A 16390-nucleotide genomic window follows, 5' to 3' on the forward strand; every position below is an offset into this window, starting at 1 on the left:
AAACTACTGCATTTCCTTTACCTATATACTGATCCTGCTGACATTCAGGGACACTGCAAACACACCTCTTTTTTTTTTTTTTTTAAGATATTTTTTTGCGGCTTACGCCTTTATTGATTTTTTAAGGGATAGAAAGTAGGCTGACAGGAAACGGGAGAGAGATGGGGGGATGACATGCGGTAAAGGCCGTGTCGGGTCCGGGAGTCGAACCCGCGGCACACCACGACTGGATCACCAGTCCGGTGCCCAGACCGTTACGCTACGGCCTGGGCCAAACACACCTCTTTTGGCTGGTTGGTGAACCACCCACAAGAGTGGTGGATAGAGTATTTAAATTTTTACGTTTGTATTTCTACTCTACTTACAAAGTTACAAATTACAATATTTCTGACCAATTAAGCCCTGTTTTATACTACTTACTTAGAATATTCGGAAATATCTGATATACAACTTTTATTTTTTTAATGTCTTTGACTCGTAACGAAAAAGACCACTGTCTGCTCTCCAGCCACACCTCCTCCTCTTTTGGCTGATTGCTGCATACCACCCACTGTGTTGATGCACGTAGGTGGGCTCTGAGTGTGTGTGTGTGTGTGTGTGTGTGTGTGTGTGTGTGTGTGTGTGTGTGTGTGTGTGTGTGTGTGTGTGTGTGTGTGTGTGTGTGTGTGTGTGTGTGTGTGTGTGTGTGTGTGTGTGTGTGTGTGTGTGTGTGTGTGTGTGTGTGTGTGTGTGTGTGTGTGTGTGTGTGTGTGTGTGTGTGTGTTGTTGAGGTGCACAAACAGAACAGCCTTGTTGTAGATGCCAGTCCCAGGTGCCTACATGCCTAGCAGCCGTGCGTTGTCAAGGGTAACATCCTGACGAAGCAAACGAGGGGATCTGAAGCCTGACTGTAAACAATACCTTTTACATTACATTACATTACATTTCGGCGGTGGTTCTCAAACTTTTCCCATATCAAATTGATATACTGTATTTGGGCCAAGGACCTGAAAATGCTTTGTTCCAGGGACCTGCAGATGAAAATATATCACTTTTTCCTGGACCACTGCATTACATTATAGTACTGTGTGTACATACTCAAACGTTTTCATGTTAATAAAATAGCAGCTCTATAAGCTCACACCATGTCGCAGGCAGCATGTGTGTCGAGCTTATAGATCGATAGATCTTCATCTTTGGGTTTGTGGTTACAAATGGCAAAACACCAAAATATTAGATAATAATAATTAACATTAAAAATGGCATTCATAAAAGTGTGTGTGTGTGTGTGTGTGTGTGTGTGTGTGTGTGTGTGTGTGTGTGTGTGTGTGTGTGTGTGTGTGTGTGTGTGTGTGTGTGTGTGTGTGTGAGACTGTGCGCACGTGAGGTTTATTGCTAACCACACATCATTATGACCTTGTTTACTATGCTGGCCAGTGGGACGTTGATAAGGCGACATATCGTGTTCAGCCCTCTCCTCTCCTATTTGTTCAAGGAACTAATCTCCCAACCAACCCCCTCCTCCCCTGACCCTCTATAGCCACACCCCTAACTGCCCGCCCACGCACACCTACTATGACGGTCGGGACGAGATGAAAACAAACATGGAGGAGAGAGTAAACATTAATAAATGCTGACTTAATAAAGAGCGCACGGCTTGTGAAAACAGAGCTTCAGAGACCGGAGGGCCATGCAGTGCTTTGCCTGGTTTTGGCCCATGCAGCTGCAGCACACAGGGGGGGCTGGCCGGCGGCTGCCTGGGATCTCTGCTTGGCGCTGGTCCACCGGGCATCATTCCACCGCTGCCTGGGTGAGCCGGGCCTTTAGATCTCTGGGCTCTAGGCAGTGGGGGAAGAATTACTCGAATTCTAGTCTTTAAAGCTGCATTATGTAACTTTTCTTTTTTGTCTGAATTAAATGTTACTTTGTCCGAATCTGTATGGTTTGGCACAACGGTTGACACACAATCCTGTTTCTGGTTTGTTACATATTTTGACCCAAAAAAGGTCAAAATTCTTGTTTTTCTCTTTTCTATGTTTTATTTTATTGTACACCACACTGGCTGTAGGACGAGAGACTGTGCTTTCAGAGGCAGTGCTGTCCCCTGAGAGTGGAGGGAATAAACTAATCATCTGCAAGCAGAGGGTTTTAAGATGCCTAATACGTTATTATTATGGTTTTTCTCTTTTCTCTTTTTTTATTTTATTGTACACCACACTGGCTGTAGGACGAGAGACTGCTCTCAGAGGCAGCGCTGTCCCCTGAGAATGGAGAGAAAGGAATCATCTGCAAGCAGAGGGTTTTAAGATGCCTAATACGTCATTATTATGGTGGGAGCCAACCTATCAGTGGGGAGAATGAAAACCATATAAACTGTGTGGATCCTCCGAAGTTCCGATTAGGGACCAAGTATGCAGAATTGCGGATTGGTCGCCTGTTGGACATCTCACTCAGGGTTTATTTATAATTACAGCTCAGTGAGAGAAAGCATATAGGAAATAATCTACCAATGTAGTCCCTTCTGTTTGACTTTTTGGAGAAGAAGAGGGGATGTGAGAGAGAGAGGCCCGGATAAACCCACAGACCACCTTCTCTGTGTCTTTATTCCCACTACTCCTAATTTGAGATGACTCACTAATCCTCCTAAGAATTCTCTGTTTCATTGGAGATCTGATGACGGCCCGGGCCACTCATCTCCGATTCTCCATGCTTCCACGTTTCACTGAGAGGCTTAAGCCTGCCTTCAGGTGTTTCCACACTAGTGCGTTTTTCGGCCGAACATCGGAGCAAATTTCATAAAAAAGAAAAACAACCCAACCTCAATTTATGTCAATCATGTTTGCACACTGCCGCTGAATATTTCGTCTGTATAACGTTTTTTCGGACCGGGTGACGATTCTATCCGTGTCTAGTGGGATCTAGTGGGGTGGGGTGGTGGCTTAGGGTTAGGGTTAGTGGGGGTGGGGTGGTGACAGGCTGACAGCTAGTGGGGTCTAGTGGGGTGGTGGGTTAGGGTTAGTGGGGGTGGGGTGTTGACAGGCTGACAGCTAGTGGGGTGGTGGGTTAGGGTTAGTGGGGGTGGGGTGGTGACAGGCTGACAGCTAGTGGGGTCTAGTGGGGTGGTGGGTTAGGGTTAGTGGGGGTGGGGTGGTGACAGGCTGACAGCTAGTGATAGCCTATACTAGTGGGGTGGGGTGGTGGGTTAGGGTTAGGATTAGTGGGGGTGGGGTTGTGACAGGCTGACAGCTAGTGGGGGTTAGTGGGGTGGTGGGTTAGGGTTAGTGGGGGTGGGGTGGTGACAGGCTGACAGCTAGTGGGGGTTAGTGGGGGTGGGGTGGTGACAGGCTGACAGCTAGTGGGGGTTAGTGGGGGTTTGGTGGTGAGCAGGTCGTCCAATGATCCCTGGGTCGGCGGTTCGAATCCCGGCTCCTCCTCCTGTTCACATGTCGAAGTGTCCTTGGGCAAGACACTGAACCCTACATTGCCTCCAGTGAGTCGGTCGGTGTGAGCTCGCCACCATTGGTGTGTGTATGTGGGAAGTGAGCACGCTGGCGTCGAATGTTCATGTCATGTTCATGTCAATGTATGAATGAATGAATGGACCATTGTAAAGCGCTTTGAGCACTTGGAAAAGCGCCAATTCATTATTACTGTAACTGTGCTCTACTCTGTGCCGTGTGACACAAGTGTGCCTGTTTTTTGTGACAACCAAAAACCATTGGCCTATAATATGATATCCGATTACGGATTAATTGCAAGGGCAAATCGACAGCGATAGCGATATTGCAATACAAGTTTCCAGTTGGGTTTACCTTATACAGTAAGTGTGATTTCGGGTGCAGACTTCTAAAATATAGTGCATTCTTATTACCTGATGCGTTAGGCCTACTGATGGCCATATATTTGTTCAAACTACTTAAATGTAGCATTTCTTCTTTAAAAAAAATCTTGTGAAAGCTTCCCCCAGAAAACACTGATTTTTATATATTTATTACTTGTCCATTGGTGTGCCTTGGGCACAAAAAGCTTTTAAACCACTGCTCTAGTCCAAGGCATGTGGATGGCAACCATTTAATGACATGATATCAACCACTCTGCACAGATTTAACTCATCTTTCCTTCCAGCTGTGCTCTCGTCTCGCAGAGTTTGTCTTATTTTGAGTTTATCTGACTTGAATTCCATGCATGAAAATAATCCAGTTGAATCAGGATTCTGCGAGTAAAGAGTGAAGGCAGAACCTCTGAGGAGGTCTCTGGGTGGAGGATGGGATTTGAAGTGGCAGCCTAGTGGTGTTGCCAAGTCTGCTTATTATAAGTAATGTAAATATTGGTAGTTGCGGGTTGTGTTTTTTTTGTGGGCTTTTTTCTAAAGCGTGGTTGCTTATTGGGCTTGCTTCCTAATGTTTTTCCTAGTGGTTCTTAAATATTTTCATGTCAAGAACCCCAAATAAATATTAGTCGAATCCTCATTAAAAAATATTATCGCCAGGGGGGACCTCTATAAAAAAAGAAGATCTACAAGCTCTGTATTTTCAAATAGGTGTGTGTGTGTGTGTGTGTGTGTGTGTGTGTGTGTGTGTGTGTGTGTGTGTGTGTGTGTGTGTGTGTGTGTGTGTGTGTGTGTGTGTGTGTGCGTGTGCGTGTGCTTGCGCGTGCGCGGTGGGCTTGTTTTCATAAACCTGGTTGCTTATTTCTCTTGCAAAATCTGGCAACACTGATGGCTTCCTGACAGTATAGTGTCACGAAGATGCAAGATGCATCTTAGAGCAGGCGGCGTCTCTTCCTGGGTTTTAAACAGCTGGTGGATGGAAATGACGCGCGCGTGCGGCTGCAACTTGCATCGTCGGCAAAGCGTTTCCGTTTTTTCTGCCCACGCTGCAAGTTGCAAGTCCCAGACGCTATACTGTCTGGGAGTATACTGAGAAAGGACCTGGTGTTCTTAGAGCTGCAGGACTAGACTGTGTTTCTGGGTTAGTACTGAGAAAGGGCCTGGTGTTTCCTCCTCCACTGGCCCCCGCCTACTGCATGCATGCTAGCATAATCTAGGCAATCTTTAGCGAGCTAAACAGGCCTTGGGATACTAGGAGTATTGTCTCCCACTCCAATCTCACAATATGCCACGACTTGATCCAATATGTGGATGAGATACAACTGTGAAAGCACCTAAAACCTTCAGAATGAGAGATGGAAATCCTTTGAAACAAATATAGAAGAAGAAAGAAGAGAACCGAAAACACCAGTTCTTATTTATGTTCACTTTTTCAGAAATAGTGAAGCCATTATTATTATTATCATTATTATTATTATTATTATTATTATTATCGCATTTTGGGCGGGAACCCCTTTTGGTGTTTTAAGCATTATGTTATACTTTAGCTATTGAAAAATCGTGAAAATATTTATTTCAGAAAACTGGAGGATTTAGAAGATTGTTTTAAAATTTCGACGTCAGGCCTAAATTAATATTAATGTTAATATTAATATTTGTATTTTATTTTTTTACTGTCTGTGCATGTATCATACTGCATGTATGATACATGCACCGACAGTACAAAATAAATGCATGTATGCACACATGGTTTGTGTGGCCCTGCTCCTAAGAACTCCCATAGCTATACTAGGCTGAACACATTCTGCAACCGAGACTGGAGTTAAAGGTATATTCAGTGATTTCACTCAAAAATCCTTAGGTTTCGTTTTTGGCTGTGGGACCCAGCCTTTCGTCCAATCAGGATAGAGAGTCAAAAACGAAACCTAAGGTTTTTTGACCCCCAGGGGTTAACTGGGGACAGGGAGGAACTCCTTATATGGCCAGCACACTCTATAGTAGGGAGGATTATCACAACAAAACAAAAAAATAAGTGATATTTGAATTAAGTGAAATCACTGAATATACCTTTAACCAGTACACAACACCTACAGTAATTTCCTTATAATAATGAATTGCATTTTTATGGCGCTTTTCTATGCACTACGTGCCTACTCAAAGCACTTGGCACAATGGTTCATTCATTCATACATTGGGAGGTGAAGCGGCGAACAGTCGACGCCAGCGTCCTCACTTCCCACCCCCAATCCAACCCTTAATGCTGAGTGTCAAGCAGGGAGGCACTGGGTCCCATTTTTAGAGTCTTTGGTATGACCCGGCCGGGGATCGAACCCCGACCTCCCAGTTTCAGGGCGGACACTCTAACCACAAGGCCACTGAGCTGGTACCCACATGATGACCAGTGAGAGTGGGTCAGACTGTAGTTAACCAGTACACAACACCTACAGTCATGTCCTTATACCCACATGATGACCAGTGATTGACTTTTTTGATTACGTTGGTGGCCATTTTATCACCGGAAAGATTAGCCTCCAGGATGGAACCTAGGTAGGTAATTTCATCTTTACGTGTGATAATATTGTCACCCACTCTAACCAAGAAGCCATCTGCCTTGCTGAGATTACTATTTTGATCCGAAGAGAATGCATTCAGTTTTTCCCAGGTGTAAGGATAGTTTAAGACTGAAGACTGGAGACTGGAATGACCAATGGTTGTTGGAGATATTACGGAGTGGAGACTGGAATGACCAATGGTTGTTGGAGATATTATGGAGCCTAGTCAGAGCCTAGTCCTTCCATGTGCCAGAATGGTACCTCCCAGTCCCGGCAGAGTACTGTAGTTCAGGAGGAACGGATTGCGTGGCCCTGGTTTTTCCCTAATGGGACTTATCGAGGGTAGCTACTGGGACGTAAGTCGGGACTTGATCACTCCCGGCTGGGTCACCTGAGTGAGGGGTATGATGTTGGGAGACCCGAAACCCCGATGACCTTGGGATACATCACTGAGGATACGTCCCAGGTGCATCCATTTATGTATGTATTTTGTTATAGTTCTTCTATTTATAGTGACTCATAGGAATAGACTAAGTGACAACCAGGAATAGTCTGGTGACCACCGGAGAGACGGGTGGCAGCCGGAAATTAGACGGCACCCAGGAGCAGTATGGGTTAGCGCCCCAGCCTGTGTCTTCCGTGAGGAAGAAGCCCAACAAACCCACGGTGAGGCCTTTAGGAGGGCCATTCAAGCCTCAAGCGGAGCCTGCGGCACCATCAAGGGCAAGGTGTGGCCTGCGGAACCGTTGCGGCTTGAGAATCCACCATTCCTGAATAAAGTGCCTGGTGCTGGGAGTCTGATGCAACGCACAGGGCCTGACCTGGTGAGAGCAGGAGTGGACCTGGTGAGACGTAGGAGGGGCCCGGACAGGTGTCAACCCACAGAGCCTAGTCCTTCCATGTGCCAGAATGGTACCTCCCAGTCCCGGCAGAGTAGTTCAGGAGGAACGGATTGCGTGGCCCTGGTTTTTCCCTAATGGGACTTATTGAGGGTAGCTACTGGGACGTAAGTCGGGACTTGATCACTCCCGGCTGGGTCACCTGAGTTAGGGGTATGATGTTGCGAGACCCGAAACCCTGATGACCTTGGGATACATCACTGAGGATACGTCCCAGGTGCATCCATTTATGTATGTATTTTGTTATAGTGGAGACTGGAGTGTATTGGACTTTGGTATTGAGAAACCGGTAGTCATGTTTCCCTTGCAACTAATGGTCAGTGACCTTGAGGCGAATTATGTTTGTTTTACAGTAGGTGAACGTTTATGGCTTTATGGCTGAGTTTTCTTCTGTTGTGTGAACGGACACAACCATGGCAGTAGTGCTTTTAAAATATGAGGAAGTTGTACTTTACAGTATGTCAATGTGTTGGTGCAAAACATAAAAAGTAAAGATTTAAGCCATAATACAGTATATACAAGGTTTCTGCCCAAATGCAACACTTTGCTCTGTTGGGTGCTCTGTTGGGTAGTGAGTGCATAATCCCTGTCTAGTCCCATTACGATGGCAGTAGCACTATGGGCACATTCATGTACATTTTAGTCACAGTGAAAAGAAGCCTCTCTCTCTCTCGCTCTCGCTCTCGCTCTCGCTCTCTGTCGCTCTCGCTCTCTCTCTCTGCATCTTCACATCCGCTTCACAAGGACATCCAAATGAAATGGAAGCCTTAATTGCTGCTGGACATTCCCTGCCAAGAACAATGACAATGGACTAGCCCGGTGCTGGAGGGGATCGATCCCAGTGCTGGAGGGGATCGATAGAGGGCTTCCCCTCAAAGAAAGGAAACGGAGAGAGAGAACTCCCACAGGCTCTGACATATCCAGCAAGGATCTGTATGTGATGGAGAGAAGTGTGTGTGCGTGTGCGTGTGCGTGTGCGTGTGCGCGTGCGTCCGTCCGTCTGTCCGCCCAAATTCACTATCCTTGCTCCAGTCCAGCCTGTGTGTTATCGGCAGAGTGAAACTAAACTCCAAAATGGACTTTGCACCTAAAGCCCAGCGTGGGAACACACAGACACCAGAACACCCATCAGGAACAGTGGCATTTCTGTCCACATGCTCCGCATCATAGAGGTGGACTGTGGATGGTTAAAAAAAATCACACCAGTGTGAACCAAGTGGTGCAACTCCCGTCTATTGGTTCTCTGTATCGTTCCAATTTGTATCGTCCCAATTTCTTCTCTGTATCGTTCCAATTTCTTCTCTGTATCGTTTGCTTCCAGCAGGTGGCAGCCATGTCACATACTTCTCTCGTTCCAATTTCACGCATGCGCACACCACTCGTGCTCATGATACATGATACATGATACATGATACATGATACATGCGGACATTGCTGGATGTAGAAGTGGTTGCACCACTTAAAAAGTACCGGCCAATTATTTTATTTTCGGACTCTGGTGAGGATCAAACATAGTATAGCAATGACTCATTTATAATTTATATATTTAAAACAAAACAAAGAACAACGGGCGTGGGATGGTAGTGAGAGTAATGTTGAGTGGGAGTGGGATGGGATCGGAAGTCATTCTACCAGGAGTGGAGATGGGATTAGATTTTTTCCTCTGTGGGAGTGAGATGGGAAAACCACTCCCGTGGAAAACCACTCTTGTGTCAGTCTCATTATTTGTACCGGGGCTGGGAAATTAATCGAAAACATATTGAAACCGATGTTTTTGGGTGGGAACCCCTTTTGGTATTAGCATTATGTTATGCTTTAGCTATTGAAAAATAGCAGATCTACAAGCTCATAGCGCGCCACCGAGTGGCGCGCTACGAGCTTGTAGGTCTGCTATTTTTGAGAAATCGAAGAACGACTGACATAGAAACATAGCTTTTTCAGAAAACTGTCAGGATGTAGAAGACATTTTTAGAATCTGATCTCAGGTCAAAATGGGTTAAAATCATCAATCGACGTGATCTTTCTCATGTAGGTTAATTGAATTATGGAGAAGCACGTTTTTATGTATTATATTATTATCAATGCATCAACATTCTAATTCTAATAATTTTGACTTTAATAGTCTGACTGATGAACCACTGTACTATACCTGTACTATACTTTGTTGTACAATGGTGGTGCACAACGGTGCAGAGCTGCCGACGTTGGACTGTGAGAAACCAGGATATTTTTTGGGGGGGTCCGGACGGGGGTCCTCCCCAAGCGGGGGCTCTGGAGGTCCTCCCCCAGAAACATCTTTACAGAGTAGATGTAATTTCTTGTGTTCTGGTGAATTTTTGGAAGATTGATGCTTTTATCAGGCTTGCTTTACTAGCATTCCAAAATGATGGATACAATTTCAGCCATTATTTAAAACGCAAAAGGTTAGGCCTACAGAAATGTATTCCATGACTGAAACAATGCAAGATCGACCATTTTTAATAATAACCATTCATTAGTGAACATCTCTGTACGATTCTATGCACTGCCCCCAGAAGCCTTTTAACATAATAATATATGTAATTTCCTGTGTTCTGGTGAAGTTGCATAGTTTGATACCAAATCCAGGAGAAGGCCAGGAGATGAGGTGCAGGATCCAGGAGGGTTGGCAGCCCTGCAATGGTGGCGTACAAATTGTAAACTTGTAGATCTGCTATTTCACTCATTGTTTTATCTAATCTTTTATAATCGTTCATCGTAATTGAGGCAAAAGTTTGAAATTACTAGTGATTTGACGTCATATCACCCTGCCCTAAACTTGTACCTATCAAGCTCCAGAAACAGGAGACATGGGGATCCATTTTCGTCACCGCTAAAACCCTTATCCCTAAACGTCTTTGCCTTTTTTACTATTTTGAAAAACATTTTTGAATAGTTCAACTAGCCAATCTACATTAACACGTTGTGAGCTTGTAGACTGGCCATTTTAACTATTCAAAAATGTTTTGAAAAATAGTAAAAAAGGCAAAGAAGTTTAGGGATAAGGGGTTTAGCGGTGACGAAAATGACCTATGATTATTGGCTCGGGAACCAGTGGTTCCCAAGGCTAATTACTTAAACCCCCAAACCAGCCACACACCAACTTCTAAACGCTGGCATTGCACAGTAGAGACTGATCGCTGTATGCTCTCTACAGTAGCATGACCATCCCATTAACCTCATATTATTACAGTAGAGACTGATCGCTGTATGTCTACAGTAGCATGACCATCCCATTAACCTCATATTATTACAGTAGAGACTGATCGCTGTATACTGTATGTTCTCTACAGTAGCATGACCATCCCATTAACCTCATATTATTACAGTAGAGACTGATCGCTGTATATGTTCTCTACAGTAGCATGACCATCCCATTAACCTCATTATTGGAGGGCTGCCTGTCTAAGTACGGAGTACGGACAACGCTGTTGTGTCCTTCAGCATCGCCCGACCAAAGCTAAAGAATGCAAATTTAATGTGACGAAAGCCTGACTCATTCATCAGCCTGACAGATGCACCTGCGAGAGCACCGCAGTAGGGAGGCAGACACATACGCACGCGTACACACGCGTACACACACACACACACACACACACACACACACACACACACACACACACACACACACACACACACACACACACACACACACACACACACACACAGTCACACACACACACTCACTCTCAGTACATAGATTCAGTGTGACATCTCATCCTGACTGCCAGTGAGCGAGCGATTCGACGACGATATCGCACAAGAAACTGTCCTGATATTATCGGAAACTTGCAACATTACCTGAACCAATAAAAAAATTAACTAATGGATAACTAATGCAGGGAGAGGAAAGCTACAACACGGCATGCATGTTCCCACACACACACAACACACCACACACACACACACACACACACACACACACACACACACACACACACACACACACATACACACACCCTGTCACACACACACACACACACACACACACACACACACACACACACACACACACACACACACACACACACACACACACACACACACACACACACACACACACACACACACAGTCACACACACACACTCACTCTCAGTACATAGATTCAGTGTGACATCTCATCCTGACTGCCAGTGAGCGAGCGATTCGACGACGATATCGCACAAGAAACTGTCCTGATATTATCGGAAACTTGCAACATTACCTGAACCAATAAAAAAATTAACTAATGGATAACTAATGCAGGGAGAGGAAAGCTACAACACGGCATGCATGTTCCCACACACACACACACAACACACCACACACACACACACACACACACACACACACACACACACACACACACACACACACACACACATACACACACCCTGTCACACACACACACACACACACACACACACACACACACACACACACACACACACACACACACACACACACACACACACACACACACACACACACACCACACACCTACCTAGTCCCTTCCTTCAATAACAACCAATGTCTTTACTGTTTGAACCATCCTGCAATCTAGGCTCTTGAGCTTTTATTTGTTTTATCATCCATGTACAAATTATGTTCATGTGTATATTTATTTATATCAATCAATCAATCAGTGTAGAGAAATCAAACCAAAGGTTTATGAGGCAGCAGGTCTTACAATAGCATTATATTATTGTAGTTTTGCATTTTGGTTTCAATTTCAGTTCAGTTTTCATTAATTTACTAAGCAGCCTTTTCTAATTTTACAATTTTCTCATTGTGAAACAGGGCTTAAAAGGTACAGTAGGAGCGTGGCTAAGATTTAGGAAGATAAAATTTATATCCACCCAAAATATTAGGTTTACGCATGAAATATGGATAAAGGATCAAATTAACAAAATTTTCACTATGATTTTAGTTTGCAATTGTAGTTGTGGTTATTTTGTTTATTTGTTAGTTCTACTTAACCATAATAACCCTGGTCCTGTTCAGAGTGACCGTATAGGTCCAGTTCAGAGTGACCGTATAGGTCCTGTTCAGAGTGACCGTATAGGTCCAGTTCACAGTGACCGTATAGGTCCTGTTCAGAGTGACCGTATAGGTCCAGTTCAGAGTGACCGTATAGGTCCAGTTCAGAGTGACCGTATAGGTCCTGTTCAGAGTGACCGTATAGGTCCTGTTCAGAGTGACCGTATAGGTCCAGTTCAGAGTGACCGTATAGGTCCAGTTCAGAGTGACCGTATAGGTCCAGTTCAGAGTGACCGTATAGGTCCAGTTCAGAGTGACCGTATAGGTCCTGTTCACAGTGACCGTATAGGTCCAGTTCAGAGTGACCGTATAGGTCCTGTTCAGAGTGACCGTATAGGTCCAGTTCAGAGTGACCGTATAGGTCCAGTTCAGAGTGACCGTATAGGTCCAGTTCAGAGTGACCGTATAGGTCCAGTTCAGAGTGACCGTATAGGTCCAGTTCAGAGTGACCGTATAGGTCCAGTTCAGAGTGACCGTATAGGTCCTGTTCAGAGTGACCGTATAGGTCCAGTTCAGAGTGACCGTATAGGTCCAGTTCAGAGTGACCGTATAGGTCCTGTTCAGAGTGACCGTATAGGTCCAGTTCAGAGTGACCGTATAGGTCCAGTTCAGAGTGACCGTATAGGTCCTGTTCAGAGTGACCGTATAGGTCCAGTTCAGAGTGACCGTATAGGTCCAGTTCAGAGTGACCGTATAGGTCCAGTTCAGAGTGACCGTATAGGTCCTGTTCAGAATGACCGTATAGGTCCAGTTCAGAATGACCGTATAGGTCCAGTTCAGAGTGACCGTATAGGTCCTGTTCAGAGTGACCGTATAGGTCCAGTTCAGAATGACCGTATAGGTCCAGTTCAGAATGACCGTATAGGTCCAGTTCAGAGTGACCGTATAGGTCCAGTTCAGAGTGACCGTATAGGTCCAGTTCAGAGTGACCGTATAGGTCCTGTTCAGAGTGACCGTATAGGTCCTGTTCAGAGTGACCGTATAGGTCCAGTTCAGAGTGACAGTATAGGTCCTGTTCAGAGTGACCGTATAGGTCCAGTTCAGAGTGACCGTATAGGTCCAGTTCAGAGTGACCGTATAGGTCCAGTTCAGAGTGACCGTATAGGTCCAGTTCAGAGTGACCGTATAGGTCCTGTTCAGAGTGACCGTATAGGTCCTGTTCAGAGTGACCGTATAGGTCCAGTTCAGAGTGACCGTATAGGTCCAGTTCAGAGTGACCGTATAGGTCCAGTTCAGAGTGACCGTATAGGTCCAGTTCAGAGTGACCGTATAGGTCCTGTTCAGAGTGACCGTATAGGTTCAGAGTGACCGTATAGGTCCTGTTCAGAGTGACCGTATAGGTCCAGTTCAGAGTGACCGTATAGGTCCAGTTCAGAGTGACCGTATAGGTCCAGTTCAGAGTGACCGTATAGGTCCAGTTCAGAGTGACCGTATAGGTCCAGTTCAGAGTGACCGTTTAGGTCCTGTTCAGAGTGACCGTATAGGTCCAGTTCAGAGTGACCGTATAGGTCCAGTTCAGAGTGACCGTATAGGTCCAGTTCAGAGTGACCGTATAGGTCCAGTTCAGAGTGACCGTATAGGTCCTGTTCAGAGTGACCGTATAGGTCCAGTTCAGAGTGACCGTATAGGTCCAGTTCAGAGTGACCGTATAGGTCCAGTTCAGAGTGACCGTATAGGTCCAGTTCAGAGTGACCGTATAGGTCCAGTTCAGAGTGACCGTATAGGTCCAGTTCAGAGTGACCGTATAGGTCCAGTTCAGAGTGACAGTATAGGTCCAGTTCAGAGGTTTCCAGTGTAAGTTTAGTTTTTATTCACTATAGTATTGCTAACATTTTTATAGTTGGGACCCTAATCTAGACTATAAAAAAATGTTTAATTTAAATTTGAGAGTGTGCAAATGGAACCATTACAGGTGCCTTTAGTTTCATTTTGAACACAAGATTTACAGAGCTGTACGGGTCTATTTGACCTCAGGCTCTGTAAACCTCCCCTGCGCCACTCGGAAATGACTCATGTCATGAGCATATGCTATTAATTAGGTGTGTGTGTGTGTGTGTGTGTGTGTGTGTGTGTGTGTGTGTGTGTGTGTGTGTGTGTGTGTGTGTGTGTGTGTGTGTGTGTGTGTGTGTGTGTGTGTGTGTGTGTGTGTGTGTGTGTGTGTGTGTGTGTGTGTGTGTGTGTGTGTGTGTGTGTGTGTGTGTGTGTGTGTGTCCTCACCAGTGGTGGACACGCATGCTAAAACATAGAAATTAGTAGAACATTCAAATATGTACATTAAACAGCTAAGGGGGGAGGGAGGGGGGTCACTCTCGAATTACAGCCACCTGTAAATGCTCTTTTAAGGGCAACACTCACAGGTTGCAAATGGCGCGGGCCGCCTCCATTATGTTCAGTGTCCCACACCGTATCCCACACCGCCTCCATTATGTTCAGTGTCCCACACCGTATCCCACACCGGCTCCATTATGTTCAGTGTCCCACACCGTATCCCATACCGGCTCCATTATGTTCAGTGTCCCACACCGTATCCCACACCGCCTCCATTATGTTCAGTGTCCCACACCGTATCCCACACCGGCTCCATTATGTTCAGTGTCCCACACCGTATCCCACACCGCCTCCATTATGTTCAGTGTCCCACACCGTATCCCACACCGCCTCCATTATGTTCAGTGTCCCACACCGTATCCCATACCGGCTCCATTATGTTCAGTGTCCCACACCGTATCCCACACCGCCTCCATTATGTTCAGTGTCCCACACCGTATCCCATACCGGCTCCATTATGTTCAGTGTCCCACACCGTATCCCACACTGCCTCCATTATGTTCAGTGTCCCACACCGTATCCCACACCGGCTCCATTATGTTCAGTGTCCCACACCGTATCCCATACCGGCTCCATTATGTTCAGTGTCCCACACCGTATCCCACACCGGCTCCATTATGTTCAGTGTCCCACACCGTATCCCATACCGCCTCCATTATGTTCAGTGTCCCACACCGTATCCCACACCGCCTCCATTATGTTCAGTGTCCCACACCGTATCCCACACTGCCTCCATTATGTTCAGTGTCCCACACCGTATCCCACACCGGCTCCATTATGTTCAGTGTCCCACACCGTATCCCACACCGCCTCCATTATGTTCAGTGTCCCACACCGTATCCCACACCGGCTCCATTATGTTCAGTGTCCCACACCGTATCCCATACCGGCTCCATTATGTTCAGTGTCCCACACCGTATCCCATACCGGCTCCATTATGTTCAGTGTCCCACACCGTATCCCACACCGGCTCCATTATGTTCAGTGTCCCACACCGTATCCCATACCGGCTCCATTATGTTCAGTGTCCCACACCGTATCCCACACCGCCTCCATTATGTTCAGTGTCCCACACCGTATCCCACACCGGCTCCATTATGTTCAGTGTCCCACACCGTATCCCACACCGCCTCCATTATGTTCAGTGTCCCACACCGTATCCCACACCGGCTCCATTATGTTCAGTGTCCCACACCGTATCCCATACCGGCTCCATTATGTTCAGTGTCCCACACCGTATCCCATACCGCCTCCATTATGTTCAGTGTCCCACACCGTATCCCATACCGGCTCCATTATGTTCAGTGTCCCACACCGTATCCCACACCGCCTCCATTATGTTCAGTGTCCCACACCGTATCCCACACCGCCTCCATTATGTTCAGTGTCCCACACCGTATCCCACACCGCCTCCATTATGTTCAGTGTCCCACACCGTATCCCACACCGCCTCCATTATGTTCAGTGTCCCACACCGTATCCCATACCGCCTCCATTATGTTCAGTGTCCCACACCGTATCCCATACCGGCTCCATTATGTTCAGTGTCCCACACCGTATCCCACACCGGCTCCATTATGTTCAGTGTCCCACACCGTATCCCATACCGGCTCCATTATGTTCAGTGTCCCACACCGTATCCCACACCGGCTCCATTATGTTCAGTGTCCCACACCGTATCCCATACCGCCTCCATTATGTTCAGTGTCCCACACCGTATCCCATACCGGCTCCATTATGTTCAGTGTCCCACACCGTATCCCAT

At 46.1% G+C, this 16390-nt stretch overlaps 2 protein-coding genes across 2 annotated transcripts in view; both read left to right on the forward strand.

Annotated features, from left to right (window-relative positions):
- mtmr10 (myotubularin related protein 10) overlaps window positions 1–59 on the forward strand; it is a 132597-nt gene extending 132538 nt beyond the window's left edge. Inside the window, exon 17 of the mRNA XM_083758470.1 lies at window positions 49–59. The gene's annotated coding sequence lies outside the window, so the exon portion shown is untranslated. The remainder of the gene's footprint in view (window positions 1–48) is intronic.
- The window catches only part of phlpp2 (PH domain and leucine rich repeat protein phosphatase 2), a 64647-nt gene that overhangs the window by 10022 nt on the left and 38235 nt on the right, over window positions 1–16390 (forward strand). The window lies entirely within an intron of this gene.

The sequence above is a fragment of the Protomyctophum parallelum genome (assembly GCF_964188405.1).
Source record: "Protomyctophum parallelum genome assembly, chromosome: 2".
NCBI classification, from domain to species: Eukaryota; Metazoa; Chordata; class Actinopteri; order Myctophiformes; family Myctophidae; genus Protomyctophum; species Protomyctophum parallelum.